Source organism: Passer montanus, unplaced genomic scaffold (assembly GCF_014805655.1).
Source record: "Passer montanus isolate IOZ18808 unplaced genomic scaffold, ASM1480565v1 scaffold28, whole genome shotgun sequence".
In the NCBI taxonomy this organism is placed as follows: domain Eukaryota; kingdom Metazoa; phylum Chordata; class Aves; order Passeriformes; family Passeridae; genus Passer; species Passer montanus.
Genome location: NW_024367483.1, coordinates 9,076,228 through 9,099,096, shown reverse-complemented (window position 1 = coordinate 9,099,096; position 22,869 = coordinate 9,076,228). Strand labels below are relative to the sequence as shown.

Below are 22,869 nucleotides of genomic sequence, written 5' to 3'. Positions count from 1 at the left end.
ACAGTTAAACCTTGGCAGGTTAGCATCCATGTTGAGAAAAGCAGAAATATTTTTTTTTATGCATTAAGTTTCGCATTACTTACATATCTATGGTATAGTTCCAAAGCAAATTATTTTGTTTACTGCTGGCAAAGTTTTGCATGTTGACAATGTTCAGACTTTATTCATGAAGTTTCTGGAACTTTAAACATTACTGTAATGGTATAACATTCTTGTGTAAGTTATTTTACAGACAACTTTTAAACAGGTTAATGCATATAATCAACACCTAGGTGTACATTCTCATCATATTATGGAAATATAAAAATCTGGGAACTTGACTAAAGTTTCTCATATCACATTTAAAATGGTACTGCTTAAACTTTAAAATCATGTGGAAACTACTTCATTTCTGAGTCAAACTGCTGATTAAAATCTTTTAGGAGCTACGTGTGATCAGCATCTCTGAGACTAACATTTATTTAAGCTGTGACTAACTTAAAACCTTGATGTTTGAAATGCTCTGGATTTGAGGGTTTTTCTTTTTTAAAATTATTTTAAATATATGCTGATATTTCTTATCCTTTCCTCTTGGCAAGTTGATCATAGAAGAGGGGTGGATGCCCCCACTGTTTTGGTGAAGTACTTGGCTGTAAAATTCATATACTTTTTCTGGAAAACACACTGACTCAGGTCTTCTGTCCTTTCAGAAAAAAACCCCAAAACATTCTGTTCAGTTACAACACCAAATACAGTGCTATGGCAATACTATTAGGAGAGCCTAAGTAAACTGGGATTCAGTGCAGGAGATAGGTTTGTCTCCACAATGTAGAGCAAGACCTAATCTGTTCTATTGCCTTTTCTCACTCATATGATGTTGTCTAGAAAACAGCAGAAATTATTTTCTAGCAGCAAATAGACTTTCCCATGTTTGGGTAAGATAGCTGGAGGTCTCAGATCTACAATACAAAAATTCTATTTCTGTGAAGTTGCTTTTCTTGCTGGCACTCTCTATTCAAAAATCAATAACCTGAAAAGAATACTTCAGCATCTCACTCTCAGCAGGACTGTCATGAGATGAGTAATGTTGCTGTTTGGGATTGCAAAAGGAAACAGAAATTCCTTAAAAAAATAATAAAGCAAAGTAGCTTAAATAAAAACAAACAACAACAACAACAATCTCACCAAAACACCATGAATTTAAGTAGACTTCTAAGGAAGTGCAAGGTGATTTTTAAAAATTCCCTGGAAGACTCCTGTGCAAACCACCTCCTTGGATTTGAGGCTCTGTGCTGTGGATCCAGAAGCCTGGAAGCCAGCTCAAGTCCAGCCTTTACCCTGACAGCCCAGCCTGTTAGCTCCATGAGAGGGGTACTGAAAGACCAAAGGAAACTTTGCATTGTCTTAGTGGGAAAGCCTGAGCTCCAGAGAACAGAATGGCAGGACTCACAACCGTCCTGTTAATTCTGGTCACTAAAAATAGGATGCATATCCATACCGCCATATCATATTACTTGCCTTGTGCTATTGCTTAGGACAGATTGAGCCACAGGCCAAAACTGTGTCAGGGAGCACACGAACAATTAAACAGCACAGACAATTGCATGACTGAACTAAAAATACCAACCCAATCCTATTCCTTTTATTAATATAGATATCAAGTAGAAAAGTCAAAAATCACCTCCCTGCCAGCAGATAGTAGATATTTGTTGTGCACTTTCAGGAGTTTAAACACAACAGTAGTGGAGTGCCAAAGCTGTTCAGTTTAACTGGGGTTCACAGATATCTGAAACCAGGACCCAGCCAGTCCAGCAAGACTGAGGGGCACCACTGTCTTTAAAAGCCCTAAGTAAGCTGATACCCTCTATCCTTCACTTGCAGGATCATTTCTGTTTGGAACTATCTGAAAGAAAATATTTTGTTTATTTAGAAGTGATCTTGCTTTCTTTGCACATAAACACAATTTGACTTCTTATTCTAAAACCAAACAGAATTACTTGCTTTAATTTCCTGTTTCTGACTACTTTAGGATGAAGTAAATTGACACAATGCAAGCACACTTGTGGGCACAGAAACAAGAAATAAAATACCGGCTTTCATCAGCTTTGTGGGGAACACTAAATGGATGATATATAGGAAGGGAAACTAAAAGAAATGCACATGCATTAGCAGTGACACAACTGGTAGCTGTTCCTATTATTACTGAATGTTCAAGTACTGGTATTCAAGCATGGATTCTTTAGATGAGGTAAACATTTTACTTGTGAAGTTAAGAATACAAATAACTTGTTTCTCACAGCATCATGTGTAGGCACAAGCAAAAGCAGCTATTTCCAAGAGCATTAAGTTTGTATTTATAGTGTTTAGAAGTAGAAATTACAAGTGGCAGAATGCTCAATAAGCAACATGGAGTTAAGCAACTTATCACAGTGAGCAGGGGAAGACTGAAGCAATCACAGAAATATGCTTAAAAAGAATGCTGAACAAAGTTTTTCAGTCTCTTTAGCAACTTTCAAGACTATGTGAAAATGCAATTTCACCCCTACAGGCTTCAGGATTGTTGCAATTGGAAAATAAATCATTGATGGAAAGCCCTTTCCAACCCATTAATTTGGGAAGGGTACATGCATAGTTGCTGAGTGAAGTAGAAACCAGTATTGAAATAAAAACAAAGTGGCAGGCAGATCCAAATGAAGTGGTGGAGCAAATGCTGTCAAAGCTCAAGATTCGCCAAAAAACAAGTGCATAAATACAAACATAGAAGCAGAAGAACAGCAGCCCTATCATGGTGCAGGGCCAGTGTGGAAATCACTAGCATCCTCAGCTCTGGCTCTACTGGGAAAGCTGCTCTTTAGTTTCAAGAGCACAGACATGATGAAATTATGAAAAAAATGAATTTATAAAAATACTAAAGCCCAATATATATGGACATTTACCTAACCAACCACACACACACTATCACACAAATAAAACTGTCTAGGACAGACCAAGATAGTCTTCACTTTTCTAGCTGGCACTGTGACAGCAGTCATGCCTTGAAACCCAAGCAACTTGATAATAAAACCAAAAAATAATCCCAACAGATTTATTGTGTTGGGAGCTTTCTGACTTTATTGGGCATTATTCTTTGAGTTCTTGTCTTGATAGGAGTAGTACATAAAAAGGGTAATTGTTCTAACTCAAGAGTAATCCAGGACACAAATTGATGATCACTATGGAAGAGATTTAATAGTTATGTCTTCTACTATCAGTATATTAAATATTCAGTTTGAGTGGTGGCCAGTGCTGGAGTCTTCCTCTTGAGCAAATGAAGGTTAATCAGGAAAGTGACCTGTTGAGTTGTATGTGTTGGAAGGCTGGACTGCCACAAAAACATTCCAATTTACGTCTCAAAATGAGATGTAGAAGCCAGAGGACACTCATTGGCAGCCAGCCCTATTCTGTTCTAATTCCTTTAATTTCAGCCATGTAATTTGTTATTTCAAAATACAGTTTGTTTGATATATTTTATGCAAGTTATTTGAATAGTACCTGCAATGTGATAAGAGATAAGGATGGTAAAATCTGATTACAGTGTAACCAAAAAGCCAAAGCTACAAGACTGCATCTTTCCTAGACCATGATCTAAGAGGAGGAGAGGTAGATCTTTGTTCATTAGATGTGGCCTCTGCTGCACAGGCTGCACTTTCAGGAGTGAATCTCCCAGCACTGCTGTGTGTCTGTGTGTGTCCTTGCAGTCTGGGCACACCAGCTTACACCAGTGCAGCCCCACTGTGGTAAGACACCAGCGTTAAGAAAAGCTGCTAATGAAGTGGTAAAGAAACAAATCCAAACATTAATGGAGCTTGTCACAGCTTAAACCTTTGGACCTATAACTACAGTAGTCTCTAAGGGTTTACAAGCTTTTCTTGTTGCCCTTGATGTCCCTGACCAGATTTAACTCTATCAAGGTTTTAGCTTTCCTAACCTGACCCCTGGTGGCTCAGAAAATTTCTCTGTATTTCTCCCAGGCCACCTGTCCTTACTTCCACCCTCTGCAGACTTCCTTTTTGTGTTTGAGTTTGTCCAGGAGCTTCTTATTCATCCACACAGGCCAGCAAAGTATTCCTGCATATTCCTATAGGTTTCCTTAAGGACCTCTTGACTTCTCTGACCACATCAGTTCTGTGCACCTGCCCCTGAAAACTCCTTTTAGAATGAAGGAGTCTTTTGCGAACTTGTCTTCCATTGTCTTTGTGAACACTGTATCAAACAAGAGAAAATTTTCATCTGTGGGATAAATAAGACAGGGTTGGCAGAGAGGGAAAAGTAAATCTTCATGAATACTGTTTGGACAAAAAAGTTTCTGTGAATAATTTATTGAACATCCTTTGGCATAGGAGGAGTAGTAGTGTCTTCGCAATTTTTGTTGCACTAGAACGGTAGCTAGGCATACTTTAGATAATTACTTATTTTTTAATCATCTGACCAGTCAGAAGGTCATCTAATAAAAAATAACTAGAATTTATAAAGTGAGATGATTGTTTCCTTTTTCTTTAAATGAGAGAAAGAGAAATATGACTGGAGAAATCACATTCTAGAAGACACTGATAAAGAGAAAGGAAGACTTCTTGGGGCCATAATCTGTTCTGGCTTTTTCACTGAGAAGTGTGATGGAACAAGGTGTGGAAATACACTGATTTACCTCTTACACTGTTTGAAATAAAAGTAAGTTTTTGTTTGGAACAAAGAGCGAATGCCTGTTAGTTTATGGTTCAGTCACATGTGGTAGTTCAAACTAAAACTGTCCTGTAGGGCCAGAAAAGGGTTACCCAAGTTATTGGGAAGGGAAGAGAAGGTACCTTGGTTCTAGAGCAGCACACAGCTAGAGGTTCCAGAGACTCCAAAAGGCAAAAGGCTTGTGGCTCCTGACCTGAAAGTTTGGGAAGTAAGAGGCAATGACTATTGCAATTAAGGAAAGGTTTAGAATGTAATGATTCAGTTTGTTGAAATGGTTAGAGTATTGAAAAGGGAACTGTCACAGAACCATGTGATAAATGCACACATTCCTACATACAAATGCTTTAATAACACTGAGAAAAAATCAAAGTAACAGAGCTTAATTTCTCTTGCTAGCAACCTCTTAGGCAGAAAGATTAATATGCGCCAGCACCTCTACTAGACCCCAGCTATTAAAAGATTTTTTTTTTATTTTGCATATTATTATTTCTTAGTGGACCACACACCCTTGTAAAAAATAAACTGTATGTGCTCATTCTTTTGTTTACCTTTTTTTTTTAACATAATAGCAGCTTTGGAAGTGTTTACAGCATAGTTGCTATATTCTGCTTATGGCTTCCAAGAAAAAATGTACAATAGGCCCATTTCTTTTAAAAAAAGAACTGCTAGGAACTGTAAGCCCTAATGCAATTTTAAACCCATTTTACTTGTTCTTTAGGAGACTATAGAAGAAGCCACTTCAAATGCAGCCAGGAAGTTGATGCCAGTTCTTTCAATGCATATTAGTTACATATATAATTACAGAAGTCACATTTAAACTGTTTTTCATAAACACCGTGCTTTTCTGTGGACCAATCACACTTTGTGGCATTTAATTTCAAAAACTTTGTAATAGTGCATAAACAGAAAGACTATGAATTAACTTCATTTTTTACCTCCAGAAAAAAATGGGAATCCTCAGAAGAGTAGGGTATATAATAGCAAGGATAGCTATAGGGCAGTCTGAACCTTGAGGGGAATACCTCCAGGCATACAAGTTATAGCTCTTTCCAGCACATGTTTAAGTCATTCTGTCACCTGACTTGAAGTTGGATTTCTTTTCCCATAAGGATACATGGCAAAACCAGCAATATTAACTCCATAGATTGAACTAAAAATGCCACAGCTCTGGGAGAGATTTCTACATCACTGTCAAGTTTTAACAATAAAGGCCTGTATCTTTATAATTTTTATCACTCTGCAAATTAAATTCAGAGCTAGAAAGGATGATAATCTCAACACAGGATTCAAGAGCTACTATGGTGTTTTTAGAAAGACGGTTCTGTGAAAAATCCAAGAAACCAAGAATTCTGCCAAAGGCACTCAAAGAAACCAAAGCAAACTGAAAACACTCAGCCACCTCTGTCAGAGCCTAAATCAAAGCCTTTCACAACTAGCAAGCTTGACAGAAGATGGCTAAATTCTGAGCAAACCTGCCTTAGATTTAAAAGGGAATATCGCCCACACAACTCTACTTATCAGTCCATCATACTTCTCAATAGCCACCATTAGCAGTGAAAGTTTTCCAGCAGCCAGCTACACTTGAATGGATAAGGGAAGCACGAGGCAGGTGGAGTCAGTGAAATGACATATCTGCCTACGGGCACACATGAGAAAGGATGGAAGATGGAGAATGCTCCTCTTTCCAAAAATGTAACAGATGGATGCAACTGCCCTAATAGATTTTCCATAATGTATTCTACTTGCTATGAATGGGAAGAGACAGCCAGATTATTTGATTTCAGGGATCATCAGCTGTATTCCCACTTCAGAACAGAGTGAGACCAATGCTGGAAGCATTCAGGAATGGATATTGCGTTGCCCTTCCAAGGTGAAGGCACTTATCTTTTGTTTTTCAAATAATGAGTGCTTTAACTTCTGCATGACACATCTGTAAAAACTGCCACACTACCCACCTACTTAAACATTTTTGATGCATCTTAACTCATTATTCAAGTCTGGAATCAAACATCCTCCTTCTCCGAGTCCTTTCTTGCCATGTAAGTAATCCTAATCACTACAAGAGTACAATTACTTGTGTAAAGGGACTGTTCAAAGTGAGACAAAGTGGTAGAGTAAGGCCCTAACTTACAAAGCTTAATAATAAAAGCTGGAGATTTTTATTGCCTGCACATTATGATTAATTAGGTAGTGCAAATCAAAGAGGAGAAAAGAAACAGTTTTAGTGACAATATGTGCATTGTTTCACTGAATTGAGACTAGGGGTTTAATCTTATGTCTGCTATGATCATACAGCCTTTCTTTGATAAATACAAAACCTGTGACTTAACAAATAAAAGTGAAATCAGTAATTAAAAAAAACATAATAGCAATTAAACCCAACTTTGGACCCAGCTAAGAAAGCTACAGTCTATAGTGGTTGGATTCATACACACACACAAAAAATAAATCACTCTCTGATTTCTACTTTGGAAAACAAATCGTACTTATGCAGTCACTTCTCTTGAGAAGGAAGGATAAGCTAAGAGCATTTTTGGTCTGAAGCCACCACTTCATCTCTCTCTGCCTCCTCCTCTCTTAAGAAGAGCAAAAAACAAAAGGAGAAAGAGAAGTCTTTTCCAAGGCATGATCCCCTATAACAAAACAAAAAGCTCTGCAAATTACCCTTTAAAAATAACAATTAGCTTTACTGTAGCATTTTGTGAAATATGAGTATTTTTGAGTCAGTGTAGTAATAGAAGTGCACAGACAGCTCAAAGTTACCAGGTTTGCTCACTAAACTTCATTGTCTGACATTAATGGAGGAAACACCTGTAGAACATAAGAAAGTAATTTTGTGCCCCCAGAGACAGAGATCCCTTGGGTGCTTTGCTGAAACATCCATTTTCCTGCCAGCAATGTCTGCATGTTGCACACAGAGAAAAAGAGGGATATTCTCTGTATGAGAAAAACGTGTCTCCCTCCCATCTACCTAACCTGACTGCCAGCTTCCTTTCATGGTCTCAGCACTTTTTGCTCCTGAGTATGAAGAACAGATGCCAGAATCCCATAACAAGGAACAGCTTCCCGCAAGATTTCTTGCAAAATGCAGCATAAAGAAGGTTTTGACAAACCATTAACAGACTCCAGAAGAACAGCTCCAAGGTAACAATCACGTTCCAAAATCAAATGTCCTTGCTTTAATTAGAGCCAGAGACTGTAGTGAAAACAGCAGAATCAGAGTGCATTAGGAGAGTTTATGATAAAATCTATGGAAACAACTTCCAAAACAGTATAAATTAATAATTTTACTACTTCCAACTCTGACATTATTCCTTTGCTAGTAGCTCTGCTTTCTGGTGGAAATTTGTCTTTTTATCTCTTCCCAACCCCTTTTTCTGTGTTGCTTAGTAATCATTTTCCTGTAGAATCACCTTTCTTCATTTCATTTTCCCCATTCCTTTACCTTTTTTTTTGCTGTACAACGTAGAAATGTTACATTCACAGATTTCAAATACAAACAAACCACAAAATAAAAGCATATTGGTGGAGGTTCTGTGGATATTTTTGCCTAGAAGACATCTCTTGCCTCAACATTCACTTCAAGGGAAAGCTGTGTTCATATCCTCAACAGCTATCAGATCAAAAAAGCTTTGCTGCAGGAAGTTGAATTTGCCTGTTAACCTTAAATTTCACTCTCTTATATGACAACCAAAACTTGTTCTCACTAGCCAGAAGCTGCTTTGCAGTTATGTTGAACTTTCCAAGAGGCATTCAATGTTAAGTGTGAACACTGGATTTTCTCAGGAAAATGGAAAGAACAAGTAAGCCAGAAGTCAAAGTTCTTACATAAAATAACACTACTTTCACATGCAGAAATCCTTAACTTTAATCCACAAGTCTGCCTGTGACAGATCTGTATATAGAAGAGGCCTTGGAGCCCAACTTGCTTGTTACAGTGGTTTACTCTTCACAAATGAAACTGTCTCCTGCACATGAGCTCTGCAATTCCTTGGTCCATCTTCCTAAGAGCATTAAAACTTAGCAACCACTCCTCAAAAACATTAAATAGGTAGCCACACATAAACTGTCTGAGACAAAACAAAGGATTACATAAGCTCAGCCACTTTTCCCAATCTTGCTGCATTCATTTACCCACCACAATTGTTTGTGCTTCATCTGAAATGCTGCACAGTGCCATAAGAGAAATACTTTCCACTCTTTTTGAAGTAATATATCCTTTTCATCACTGAATTACTAGCCATAAAATGTATGGTGGTAAATCTTCTATATTACACAGAAGTTTCTGATATGTGCTAGAATTCCCTCCACATTTTAGCCTCCACAGACCAGAACTGAACAAGATACATTCAATTTCTGATTCAATAAAAAAGCTGAAAGAAGAAACATATCCATTAATTAATTAATTAAAATGTGTCTCTAGCAAAGATTCTCTTCACCTAGCTATCTAATATCTATAAAACCACCCAAATATTTTAATTTGGGCCAAAATTTTTCCTTAAAAGTTCAAGAAATTGGCATAGAATTTTTTATCGTTTCTTTCTTTTTGGAAGGGAAAAGTTGAGTAAGTCACACACAGGCACAGGCATTGCCCTGTTTTTTTGTTTTTTTTTTTTCTTTCTTATTTTCTCATATAATTTTTTCAACTAATTTTTGCAGCTCATCATAGTTTGTGGGTTTTTTAGGTTTTTCAGTAAGTTCTCTATAAATACTGTGTTTTCTCTCAGGCTGGAAGATTTTTCAAATGTTCCTAAGAATTTCTAGGATTCTTTGTGTTCTAGGCCAACGTAGCCCTGGAAAATACTTGTGTGCAAGGATTCAAGCACTATGTTCACAGAAAACATCAAGACAGTTGTACTACTGAGTAAATCAGGAAATGAGATCTAAGAAGTTCTTGGCATTACATAATACTCATACAGAGTGTGCATGCCAAACATGATTCTGATTGGGTTTTTGTACAAAACCAGTGCAGGTGTTCACTGACTTTCCACTTGCCTCCTGGCACAAGTCAAGTTTAAACTGTTTATTCCTAGTCTATCTATACTAAATAAAAAACCAAACCAACAGTTCCTAAGAATTTTTAGGATTCTTCCTGTTCTAGGCAAACGTAGCCCTGGAAAATGCTTGTGTGCAAGGTTTCAAGCACTATGTTCACAGAAAACAGATCAAGATAGTGCATTGTACTACTGAGTAAATCAGAAAATAAGAACTAAGAAGTTCTTAGCATTACATAATACTTATACAGAGTGTGCATGCCAAACATGATTCTGATTGGGTTTTTGTACAAAACCAATGCAGGTGTTCACTGACTTTCAACTTGCCTCCTGGCACAAGTCAAGTTTAAACTGTTTATTCCTAGTCTATCTATACTAAATAAAAAACCAAACCAACAAATCACAGAACTATTGACTGTGATTGCCTAACAACATACATTCATCCTACATTGCCAAACAGAATTAGCAAATGTCTATACTAAATAAAAAACCAAACCAACACAATCACAGAACTATTGACTGTGATTGCCCTGACAACATACATTCATCCTACATTGCCAAACAGAATTAGCAAATTCTCTGTCTTCAACATCAGATGTTCCGTCACTTGTACTTTCCTTAAGTACTATTAAAGAACATAAATATTATAAATACATTTTCTCAATATACTGTAACTTTTAATGCAAAAGGTAGACACAATGTATTTTTATTCATGACCATAAAAATCTACATGGAGACATAGTTCTAGCACTGTTAAAGGCTGGCTCTTATTCACAAATTGTTCATAACAGTTATAACATAACAATAAAAAACAGAAAATAAATAAAGAGACAAACAAGACAAACTAGAGGTGCAAGCAAAAATAGCAATCTTCCTCTAATAGAAGATAGCAATACCTGGTGTTATCTCCAAAACTCATCACTGATCAGAGCAACTCACCTGGGAACAGTTAACAGGTTGCATTATCTTTGTAATAAAACCAAAGAAATAAACTCATCTGTGAAAGTCATTAATGCATTTAGGTGCTGCTATAAAGATTACATACAGCCACATAACAGCTGAGAAAATAAGCTTGTTTTTTCTAAAGAGCACTTCCCAGCATTCTCACAAGTGATACTGAAGCTTCCTGTCTCATTGGGCCAGGCAAATCCAATAGCTAATTTAGCAAAATGCACTGGTTTCTCCCTCCTAACACATCTGCTGTGTGTTGCTGTAATAAACAGTCACTGAATACATTTGAGGCTACCACAGGAATGGAATTACTTTTTCAAACACCACTGTGAAGCAGAGAGTTGACAAGAGAGTTTAAAACAAAACGGAGGTGACCCCTGGAAGTGTTCAAGGCCAGGCTGGATGGGGCTCTGAGCAGCCTGCTCTAGTGGAAGGTGTCCCTGCCCATGGGGAAGTAAGCAATTCACAGGACTTTTGCCTGCAGTAAATACACTTTTCCCCGAGGTGACTTGCTGCCTGTTGCTTACTAGATGCATTTCGCTCTATGATTCTGCATGAATTTACATCATACAAGGCTTTATTTTCAAGGATTATCCCAGTGAAAAAGGAATCTGAGTATGCTCCTATATTTCCTGGCTGGTGTTCCATTTTTTCACCAATGAGTGAATTACCTCAACGAAACCAATCTGAAAAGTTACTTGAGCTCCCTTGAGAATCCAATTCCCTTAAACTGGATGGAAAGGGCATGATCAAAGTGAAAATGCACACTGAGAGATTTGTTGAAATGATCCACCAATAGTGAGGACAGAAACAATGGATTGAACTGTTTTAAGTACAGTGGGAAATAAACTTGCTATTATCAATATTCAAAATATGCTGAGTACAAAGAAGAGAGAGAGAAAATTGTCTAGTTCACTAGCTGTACATAAAAGTTGGAAAAGAGCTGATAAATTGATTATCTCAAAAGGTAAGGTCTTAAAAATCACTTCTGTATTTTCCATTCCCTCCTTTCCCAAATGTGGTAAAGGATGTGTTTATGACTAGTTAAATTCTTCAAAGTAATGCTCTCTATATATTGGTACCACTTTCTCAGAGTGCACCTAACACAGATCAGAAAATAGAATATGTCAGATAAACAGAGAGATTTCAGATTACAGGTGATTCTGTATCCTTCAGCACTGAGTCAAACATCCTTGATTTACATTCTTGTACTTAGGAAAAGTGTTATTAACTGTATTTTTAAAAGATTTTGAATAGAGCAAAATAACACCACTTACAGGGGCAAGTTATTAACATGATTGTAGAGAAGAATCTACATGTTCTTGTACAATATTAATGTTGAAAAACTGGAGAATGTCTGCATTTTAAAGAAATAAAGTGGGATTTATGTACTGAAATTGAGAGTTTGCTGTAACATAAATATTGAGGTTGTGTGGAGACCTGATAGCAGCCTTGGAGTATCTGAAGGAGCCTACAGGAAGGGTGGAAAGGGGCTTCATCAGGAATGACAGTGATAGAATAAGAAGCAATGAAAAATTAAAAATATGAAATTTCAGCTAAATATTAGGAAGAAATTATTTCCTGTGAGGGTGGTGAGGCACTGGCACAGGTTGCCCAGAGCAGCTGTGGCTGCCCCATCCCTGGAAGTGTTCAAGGCCAGGTTGGATAGGGTTTTGAGTAACCAGGCGTAGTGGAAGATGTCCCTGCCCATGGCAGGAGTTTCCAAACTCCATGAGTTTGGTCCATTCCAACCCTCAACATCCTGTTCTTAACACTGCACTGCATTACTTTTTTTTTTTTTTTTTTTTTTTTTTTTTTTTTTTTTTTTGTTGTTGTTGTTGTTGTCATTGGGGTAGGATTTTTGTCTAAATAATTTTTGAGCAACAATACAAGGTCCTGATTCCTTTAGGTCTGATGTCAAGATATTGCTCTGATTGCTACAATGAATATCACGATTCAAATAACTACGTTGGGAGGAAGGCATGAGGAGTTGAAAGATACAAAGAAGTGTTTGAAAAATTTTGATGAGTCACACTAATAACAAGCAGTACAGGTTACAGGAACTATTAAAAAAAAAAAAAGAGAAAAAAGGAATAATGTATCTACTAGGTAGGAGAGCCTAACCATTAGGGATATGAGGCAACTGGTTGTAAGGTGCTCAAAGCTTGTACCCAGCTCTGTCTTAGAGACATATTTTAGTGAGGTTGAATATTTCTGCATTCCAGAGACACTGGCATAAAAGAAACAATGCTAAAAGGAGACTGAGCAGGTAAATTAAAGGAAGGAAGGAAATATTGTCATTTAGGCCACACATAGTGTGGCCAGTGACACAATGTCTCACATACCCACTGCTCCCAGTGCCTGCTTAGGTGTGCAGCTGGAGACCTCTGATTTCAAACAAGGGACAGAGTGACTGCTCAGTCTTTGTTTGGTCTGGCATTCCAGGCTGTTTCCACACCCTCTTGTAGCTATGTTTATAGAAGACCATCTGCCAGAAGCACCAAAAAAATAGGCAGAGTTTTGGAAATAACCTCCTTAACCACATTTCTCCAACTACTGTGCCCATTTCCCTTGACAGCACCACAGGTGTGACTAGCAGTGTGAACCCCTGGATGCTCCCCTGGCCCCTGGCCTGGGCTCTGAGCAAAGACACAGCACAGGAAGGCAAGTTTTGTCTCAAATATTTCATATCTTCTACATAGGCCAATAAGGGACAGGTGATTATCATTGTCCCCTGCAGGGAAAATGACTGATAATGCAATAAAATCCCAGACTGTCTCAGATATGTATCAGAATGGCACAGGAAAATGCAGCTGCTGAGCAGGTGATAATGCAATCAAATCCCAGACTGTCTCAGATATGTATCAGAATGGTACAGGAAAATGCAGCTGCAGAGCAGGACTTTATGTAGTCAGTCAAATACATTTTTTAAGAAAAGACACAAATACAGTTTCAAATACATGCCAGAAAATGAATATGCATCACAGGAAAATGCAGCTGCTGAGCAGGACTTTATGTAGTCAGTTAAGTACATTTTTTTAAGAAAAGACACAAATACAGTTTCAAATACATGCCAGAAAATGAATATGCATACTCAAATTATGTAACTCTATCAACATAATGGTTTGCATTCACATCAACATTCCTGTTGATGTTGGTTTCCAAATTTGAATTGGAAGAAGAACCAGTCTGTCTTCAAAAAGAATTCATGAAACAATTTGAAAATGCAATTATTATAATTTTTTTACAATGACACAATGTTGAGTATTTAAAAACATCTCCACAGGAGCATTAAACCCCAGAATTTTCCAGATCTCTCTGATCATTGTAACCTTCTAAAAATTCAGGCAACTATGGTTAGCATTTTGTTGGTTTTCAGTGACTTAAGTGGAAATACATTTTGTTACAAAACACCAACAGATTTTCATTCCTTATATTCTTGTTTTCAGTTTTAAGTAGTGCTTGGGTGTTGTTTACAATGTAAATATTTTTTTTCAGCATGGCAATCATCATTATCATAGGCTTAATTCTATGCCCATATTTTGCAGAATAAGAAAGAAAGGGAATAATTTCAGTTTTGTAGACCAATTAAAGCAGCTGGTTTAACAATGAGAGCTCTCACTAAAAATATGTACTTAGCCCATTCTGCTTGGACAGTAAATCTACATCATTGTCAAGATTTTGCATGTATTACCATGAATGATATGTTAATAACTTAAAGACGCAAAGCATTATAACTGCCTCTCACTCAAAGTCTTACACTAATTGAAGTAATCTACAGGAAACAGCCATAGAATATAAATTTCCTGGGAGAAATTAATGGGAATCTAAGAAGAAGCTATTTCACACACAGAGTGGTTGTTTCATAGGTATTTCATGGGCAGACCTTAGGAAAAGTCAGCATCCCTCAGTTAATAGAAAGGGGAAATACAGCCTTACACTCTAATATAGCAGCCTGCTGAAAATTCTCAACATAAGAAATTTTTGCAGAGTAAGCTCTTTCACTATTTTGGATTTTCTTTCATTACCAAGATGGTCAAACTATGGCAAATTAAAGAATGGGACATTCCAAAAGGATTTAAAAATGCAGAAATATTTCAACTTTGCCGATAAATTGTAAACACCTCTGAACATTCAAGAAACCAAAATATCTTGTTTAAATTGACAACAGTGATTCTACTTATTTTATGCACCATCAAAATTCCCTGAAAAGAACAATTTAGTGGCTAGGTGATTTCGGTTTTGTGCATATACCATGTGTTCAACTGTATTTTATTTATTATAGCGGAAGTCAATTGATTCCTGAAGATGGCACTAAGGAAAATTTAAATGGATGCCAAAGAGAAAAAAGTAAGGACATACAAACACAGATATACTTCCCTGCTATAACTTCCTAGTTATAGGAGCAGCAGCAATTCACACAGGGATTAGAGGTAATACCAATGTGTTTAACAGTTCTTCACAGGTTTTTTATCCATGAATTTGACTGAACACTTTGAAGAAAGGCAATTTTTGGAACAAAGATATTTGTTGTAGTCAGGAGTGTCCTAAGGTGAAATTTTTCATTGTATACTTGCACACTTTTTGTGCATATGTAATAATATATCTCCTTTTCTTTGTTTTGAGCATGGATCATAAAGGAGAACACCAGCCCAACTGCTCTTCTGATAATATGGCATGCTAAAAGAGAACTTGCTATGTGCACTTTTGTCTGTCCAGATTACAGTTTCTATTAGATGATTTTTAAAATTTGTTTTGATAAGACTTGACCTGGGGTGGAATATAATTTTTCCATTCCATACCTGCGTTACACTCAAAAATTTTTGGTAACAAACATCACCCAAAGCTAGCTCAGATTTTACAGAAACAGAAATTTTCATTGCACAGCTATAAATTCCCCAACCACTCTGCCAGGTGCAAAACATCACAAATTTTACACACTAGATCAGATGCAAAAAAATGGTCACAAATCTGCTACAGTGTATTTTTCGGTACAGACCTTCCAGGTCTGTGCGCACACCAACACTAGTAGAACCAAAGGCCACTCCACCTTCCCTAGAAAGCCCAAAATGTTTCAAATATGTTTCTTATTGCCACATGGCCTCTCTACAAAGCATGAAAGCCCCATAATCTGTATCTCCTCTTTGATGTGTATAAAAGAATAACCTCTTAGATTTTTTAGTGGCTGGGCAAAATTTAATCCCAAGGATCCAGCAGCTAATAACAGGAGCAGGCAAGCCTGGGTTCCTTGCTACAACCCCATATTAGAGTTCAGTCATCCTCATATTGCTGCCTCAGCCCAAAGCTTCTTGCTCCTCTCAGAGTCCTTCAAACTAACAACAGAAGAACAGATCTAGAGACAAAAATATCAATTTACCTTTGCCAAGAGCAAGAAGACATGACTACACTTCTGAGATACTGAGCAGGTTGTGATCAGGTCATTTTTCTATCTCCATACATAAACTTATTTCCAGCTATGAAAACATTGAACATCAAGAATTCAACTAGTGTAAAAACAGCTTTTGATGAGTTTAGCAATAGATTTCAAAACAATAACATTGTTCTCATAGCCTCTTGCAGCACAGTTAGGTTCTCTAGTGGTTCAGTGCCAGCTTTCTGCCCTCAAAGTTAATGTCCTCCACTTTTTTCTTCCAAGTAAAATTCTCCACAAAATGTATACTCTGCCAGAACTGGGACATTGCCAGTCAGAATGGAAAGTCTGTGTGTGTCATATAAAATATTTACAAAATATTTATAAAATGTAGGATTTGTGAAGAAAATTCCTTCTCATTTCAGCCACTTTGATGCTAGATTGAAATTGCAAGAATGAGGGTTAGTTTTTGACTTTCAAGATATTTTGGCTTTTGCGACCCTCTCTTTAGCCATCTTGGATGCATACTGCACAATGCATCTGCCATCTGGTGAAATTGAATTTATCTCAGCTACATAAGGGATCTCTCCCGGCTAATTAGCTGGCTGCAAAGGTAAGTTAGCTCATGCTTTGTTAACAAAGCAAGTCTGCTTCCACTACCAAGGTAACTTGGTTCATGTTACAGCTGACAGTTAATAAGAACTGTACCCTTCCTTCCATGGTGTTTTGGTCTGCTTCTACCCCTTTCTGTGGTTATACATTGGCTGAGAGATTACCTGAATATTTTTTAATAATTATCCTGACAATCTAAGGGGTTTTTTTAAATGTCTGTGTCATTGGCCCTTTTGGATTTGTTTATTCATGTTAAAAGAAGTCCAACCCTCCTTGATTCAGCCATCTAACCTATGAATTTGGCAAAGATATTTCTCTGCTTTTGCCCTTCAGAGACAGCTTTCATTGCTCCATGAACTCAAATGAGGTCACAAATATAAGCTGTCATATATCATGGTACTCTTCTAGAATTTTCACTTCACTCAGTGTGACTTTTTAAATCTTTCTAAAGACATTTTCCAAAACATTAAGTGATAATTTTCATAACAAATTCTTAATGCTTAATTTTATAATTGCTGGATAGTGAGACAGAGCTCAATCTCCCTTGGTGAAAACAATTGCCTTAAATTTATTACATTAAAGATTTTCTTATAACAAGATATTTTCTCCTTTCACTTAAATGCAGGAATAGAATGAAAAACTAGGTGCATTAATAAAACATGCCTGGATTCCAAAATTTCCACTAAGAGCAATACAGCACTGACATGTAACATGAAAAATGAAAACAACTGCATGAAGAAATAAAAACACAACCCCAGAAGTCAGCAGTTTGCTGCCTTGCACATCAAAGCCCCTGTCTGAGGGCCTTCAGGGTGACGTCGTGCAGCAGGCACTGCTCAGCTCCCCTCCCATCAGCCACCAGGAAAATAAAGACATTTCAGGGCAGTCTTTAGGCCAAGAAAGAGACCCTTTTCTGGTACCAGCCTTTAAAATATTGTAGGACAGTCCTTGAACAACTGATGACTTGTATATCTATATTCACCAGTCTTTCTGTACTTGCTTCCAGAAAACAGTTTTGGGTCCCTTCCAAGTTTTTTCTCATACAGAGAAGAGCCATCACACTCCATTTCCCACAACCTAGCTTAAAGTGAGAAAAGCTGAAGTGTCACAGTAAAACAGTAACTGACCTTGTTTACCCAATATCATATTTTGATTCAGTATTAAAGTACCCCATAAATAAGGTCTTTCCTATACAGTCTTAGACAAGTGTGTATCTCAGTAAAGTACTCAAAGAATATTTATATGCCCTAGAGAAATATATATAAATATATATGTATTTCTAGATTTTTAGACAAAACTCAGCAATGCAGACATTCTCATAGAATTTTCTACCATTTCTACTCTTTTCATGTAGACTATAAAAGAAGCCAGATAGCTCAATATCTTTTGCCTTTAGATAAATATATACAGGGTATTTTAGTCTTGATTTATATGGAGTATTGAAGCCAATTCAGCATTGCATGTTGCAAAAAGAGCAGATGTGCAGCCCTTTTAAAGGGTAGCAGTGTCACTGATTCCTTAGAGTGTGTTCTGGGTTTGGCTGGGGTGGAGTAAATTTCCTTCATTCCGGCTGGTGTGCGGCTGTGTTTTGGATTTGTGATGGAAACAGTGTTGATAACACAGGGATGTTTTTATTATCACTGAGAGGTGATCAGAGAGTCAGGGCCTTTTCTCTCTCTCACACGACCCCACCAGTGAGTGGGCTAGGGCTGCACAAGGAGTTGGGGGCTGATCCCAGCTGACCAAAGGGATACACCAGATCACGTGGAGTCATGCTCAGCCCATAAAGATGGGGGAAGAAGGCGGGAGGGAAGGATGTTCAGAGGGATGATATTTGTCTTTCCAGGCCACCATTACACATGATGGAACCCTGCTTTCCTGGGAGTGCTGAACACCTGCCTGACTATGGGAAGCAGTGAAAGGATTCCTTGTTTTGTTTTACTTGTGTGTGTTTTTATTACATATAACTGTCTTTATCTCAGCCACAACTTTTCTCACTTTTACCCTTCTGATTCTCATCCCACTGGTTGGGGGGTGAGCAAGCATCTGTATGCTGCTTGGATGCTGGCTGGGGTTAAACCATGACAGTGTGTTTACCTACTATTCTCATTCTTAATTCTAAAATATGAAACCAGTTGTTTAAATATTGACTATTTGAGAAAAGAGGAACCTTCTCATAAATATAAAAAAAAATTGATGTTACATAAAAATTAACATACAGTAATTCACTATTAGTGTCACATCTGCTGTCCAGTCTCATTGTTTTCCTTATAAATTGTATAACTTGAATTGTAAAAACTAGATTGCTTATACACTAAGCTATGGAAGAAAACAAATGAAAATGTCCATGTCCTCTTCATGTAGATGTCCTATGTGGAAACATCAGCTATTGAAATAATAGCCTTTTGAAAGGAGAAGCCTGTGGAATTGATTTTTTGTTAGAACTTTTATCAGAAAGCCAAAATGCTACCACAGAAGAACAGAAATAAGTACAATGTATTTGTTAACAGAAGTAGAATAGAAATGTGTCATAATTTCCAGTGGCTGTTATTTTCTGGCTCATCCTTCAGAATGACATAACTCCTCTTTTAAGTAGCGTGAACTATGGCAAATACCATTTTCTGCTTAGTCTGTTTCCTCATGTCAGAGTTCAGCTCTCATGAAGGGGATTTGTCTTCCTGTGATTCATAAAATCATTATGACTTTTTATATTGTTTTTCTTATTGACCCCTATTATTGAAATCTTAACAGCTATATGGAGGATGTTTTTAAATGGAGCATCAATGGCCTAGGAAGCTCTCTTCCTCTCTTCTAGATGGAATGAGTCTGGAAGTAAGCTGCAGACACCAACCTGTTTGCCTTATTTGCAATTTTATCTTATTTCTAAGCCACATTATTGTGGACTTCCTTTGTTTATTTAAAAAATTCTGATCATTTTGCACAGTATTTTAAATATGACTGATTATTCAGGTGTTGAGTGTCTTCCCTCTAAGAAGATTCTTTGAAAGTCAGCCACCAGGTGAGCCCTATTTAATTATTGTTCCTATAATCACAGAAGAAATTCAGTTCTCAAATATTAGCACCTTTGATTTTCAACCAGGTTACAGACTTTATTTCTGTCTTCCAGAAAGTAAAACAAGAGGTGATGATAACAAGAAGACCCTCTCCTGCTTTAAACACCTCAACAGTACGGAAATAAATACGTCTTGGGTGGAATTATTTGCTACAATTGTATTGCTGTTGTTCAATGAAAAATATGTAAGCTTCAGGATGAGATAATAATGCTAAATCAAATTTTGCATCTTTCTCTCCCCAATACTTCCCCTCTCTCTTCCCTAAATCAAAAATGACAAATCTGTTATCTTTAACAGGAATGGTCAAACAATTTGTGGAGGACAGAAAACATCATGCCTCTACATGCTTACACAAAAAGAATATCTGTAAAAATCTCAGGATACCTTGTTTGTGCTTTAGGGGTGACATTTATGTGAACAAAAGAAAATTGTAGGCCCTGGTGCTGGTGTATCTGCTACATATGGCAGCAGTGTACACACTGTAGCTGAAAGACTTGCAGATATCTGGGGTTTTTTTCTCTGCCCTAAGCAGCTGCTTTCACCCACCTTTAGATGCCCTGCAGAGCTTGAACCAACAGATACAACTCGTTGTATGAACACAACTCGTGTTTCCAGATTCTGCATTTCTGAGATTTCCTACTTTGTTATGAAGTGTTCATATTTTCTACACTCTTGGTCCCTTTTGGTATCTGCTTTTCATTCACTACTGACACTGCACCTTGTTGAATGCATCAAATCAGGTTAGATTCTCAACCTGGGAAATGCAGCTCCAGTCCCAGCTGACACCATCCCATCAACATCCTAGTTAAAAAATTACCTTGCCAGCAAGACAGATTTTCAATACTGCACTAATCATCAGCTAAGTCAAAAACATGAGCTGGTTAAATATTATCAAAAATCACAGAATAGCCACCAGCTTCTATTTTCTTCTCCTCTGGCTCCCTTAGCCAGTCCAAATGTCCTCACAGCCTGGATTTCAGCACATGGCACATTCAATACACTTTTGATGAATTCCTGTAAATGTTCAGCTTTTCTCCTTCAGTATTCTCAAATATTCCTGCTCCCAAGAAAACCAAATTTATAACATGAGGGGAGGCTTCATATTTCTGGCACATGCAGTTGTGCAGATGTTATTCCTTAAGGAAGACTATCTTGATTGCCTCTGTGAATAATGGCTACGAGATGGCAAGGAGCCAACAGTTCTCTTAGAGCAGAAGGTATAAAACCACTCTCCTACTGAAAGAAGGCCCCCAGTAGGATAATATATTATTACGCATGATTCAAATTACAGGATCTGCAGCAGGGGAGCCAGTGGCTGAATCAGGACAGGCGCACGCAGAATACTGATGATGGGATGATGGAATGCATCATGCATTGAAAGAGCTATGGTTTAGTGCTTAAATCCTCTGTATTTTCAAAGTGACTAGAAGGATCAATATAGAACTGAAGCACCGTAAACAAATTGTAGATTATTGTGTGTGAGGAGAGGGGAAGTTATAATGCTGTAACAAAAATTCTATTTCGGGCTACTTCTTTAAATAAAAATTTGCTCTATGAAAGACTTGACCTCTTGAAGCCCACTAGCAACAGATATAGCTTTAATTTAATAACACAATATTGAATTTGTCTCATATCTGATTCTGTTTCGGCTATTAGAATATTGAAGAGAAAAACCTTGCCTCATTAGATTATGCAGTCTGAAATCTCTGCATTCCACAGTATCCTGGGCTGGTTTTAAATTGTTCGCACAACAAATTACTTTACCCACAAAGAACTAAATCCAAATGTTCAACACAATGTTGGCTGGCCCAAATGTTTTCCACTTATAATTGAACACATCTCAAGGAAATGTGCACGTTTATTATTTAAAAAAACCCTTAAACATCCAATCCCCCCCCCACCAAACCTATTTCCTAATATGAAAAGCTGGATAGATCAGTTTTTTCAACCTAAGATCTAATCTTTTCCATGCAGATTAAGCACATTCTAAACAAAAATTCTATATTTCGCTTTGCTGCAACATACCCTGAAGCAGTATGCAAGCTCTCCCTTGACTTCCTTTCATACTGACTCTTGTATTCAGTTATTCTGGTAAATGGATGCAAATCAGGTGCATTGTGTCGAGGTGGAAGGAAGGGGGTGAAATTTGTTCAGAAATGATCTCAGTTCTATTCATTAATAAAATGACATCTTGACTGAAAGTGGTGAAGAATGAAATATAACAGTACTGAACTTTACTCAGTTGTAACAGATGCATGTAAGAACCTTTAGAGAAACCAGATATGTAAAACGGCCACAGCGAAATGATTTCTGAAGCATTAGAATAAGTACTTAGACCGTGATGGCAGCTAAAGATGCAAACTCAATGCTGCAGCAACACCCTTTTTTACCTTCCAAGACACTTAAAGGCAATCTCAGGCTATAACTGGAGGAAGCAGTAGCATGTTAGGTAAGGACTATGAGGAGGCAAGCATACATGAAAGAAAAATATATGCACAATATTAACAATTAAAGACATTTTTAAAGGTTTTTATGGGGCCAACAGAAAAAAAAAATGGAACAATGCCCATGGTTACCTGCAGAGACAGCACACAGTTAAAAAAAAAAATCAAGAAATTGTAGCCATCGTTTTGCATAGCGATTCAAATTATGCTGGCAGAATAATTAATGGAGGACCTAATCTCTGTGAGGAAAAAAAAAAAAAAAGAAAAGAAAAAAGGCTACGTTAAACAAAGTTCATTACGGCATGATGTAAATGAGTTTCTCACCAGTGATGTCACTGATTGGCTGGGATGTAGAGCTGGTTTCGAACAGTGCAGCATGGCCGGATTGGCTGCTAGCTCTTCTGGTTACTGCCTGCTTGGGCAGCGGTCGAACCAGACTCTTTCTGTCTCTCTTGTTGTCGTTTGAAGCAAATCTTGTTCAGCCCAGCTGTGTCTCCATAGTAGTGGCACCCTAAGAGAGTCTCCCTCCTGCTTCCCACAGCTCATCTGTAAGGCGGTCGCTGCTGTGAAATACCAGCCTTTGGCACGGAGCCCAGACTGCGTTGTTAGATCCGTCTATAATACAGAAAAGAATTTTTTTTAAAGCAGTTCTTTCACCGAATTACATCCTAAGAAGGATTAATAAGCACTAAATTGCAACTGATTTGTGGACTTTTAAATTATGT

General features: G+C 37.4%; 1 protein-coding gene across 1 annotated transcript in view; it reads right to left on the bottom strand.

Annotated features, from left to right (window-relative positions):
* The window catches only part of LOC120504096, a 280,389-nt gene extending 257,761 nt beyond the window's left edge, over nucleotides 1-22,628 (bottom strand). Inside the window, exon 1 of the transcript XR_005627938.1 lies at nucleotides 22,469-22,628. The gene's annotated coding sequence lies outside the window, so the exon portion shown is untranslated. The remainder of the gene's footprint in view (nucleotides 1-22,468) is intronic.
* Nucleotides 22,629-22,869: the final 241 nt, after the last annotated feature.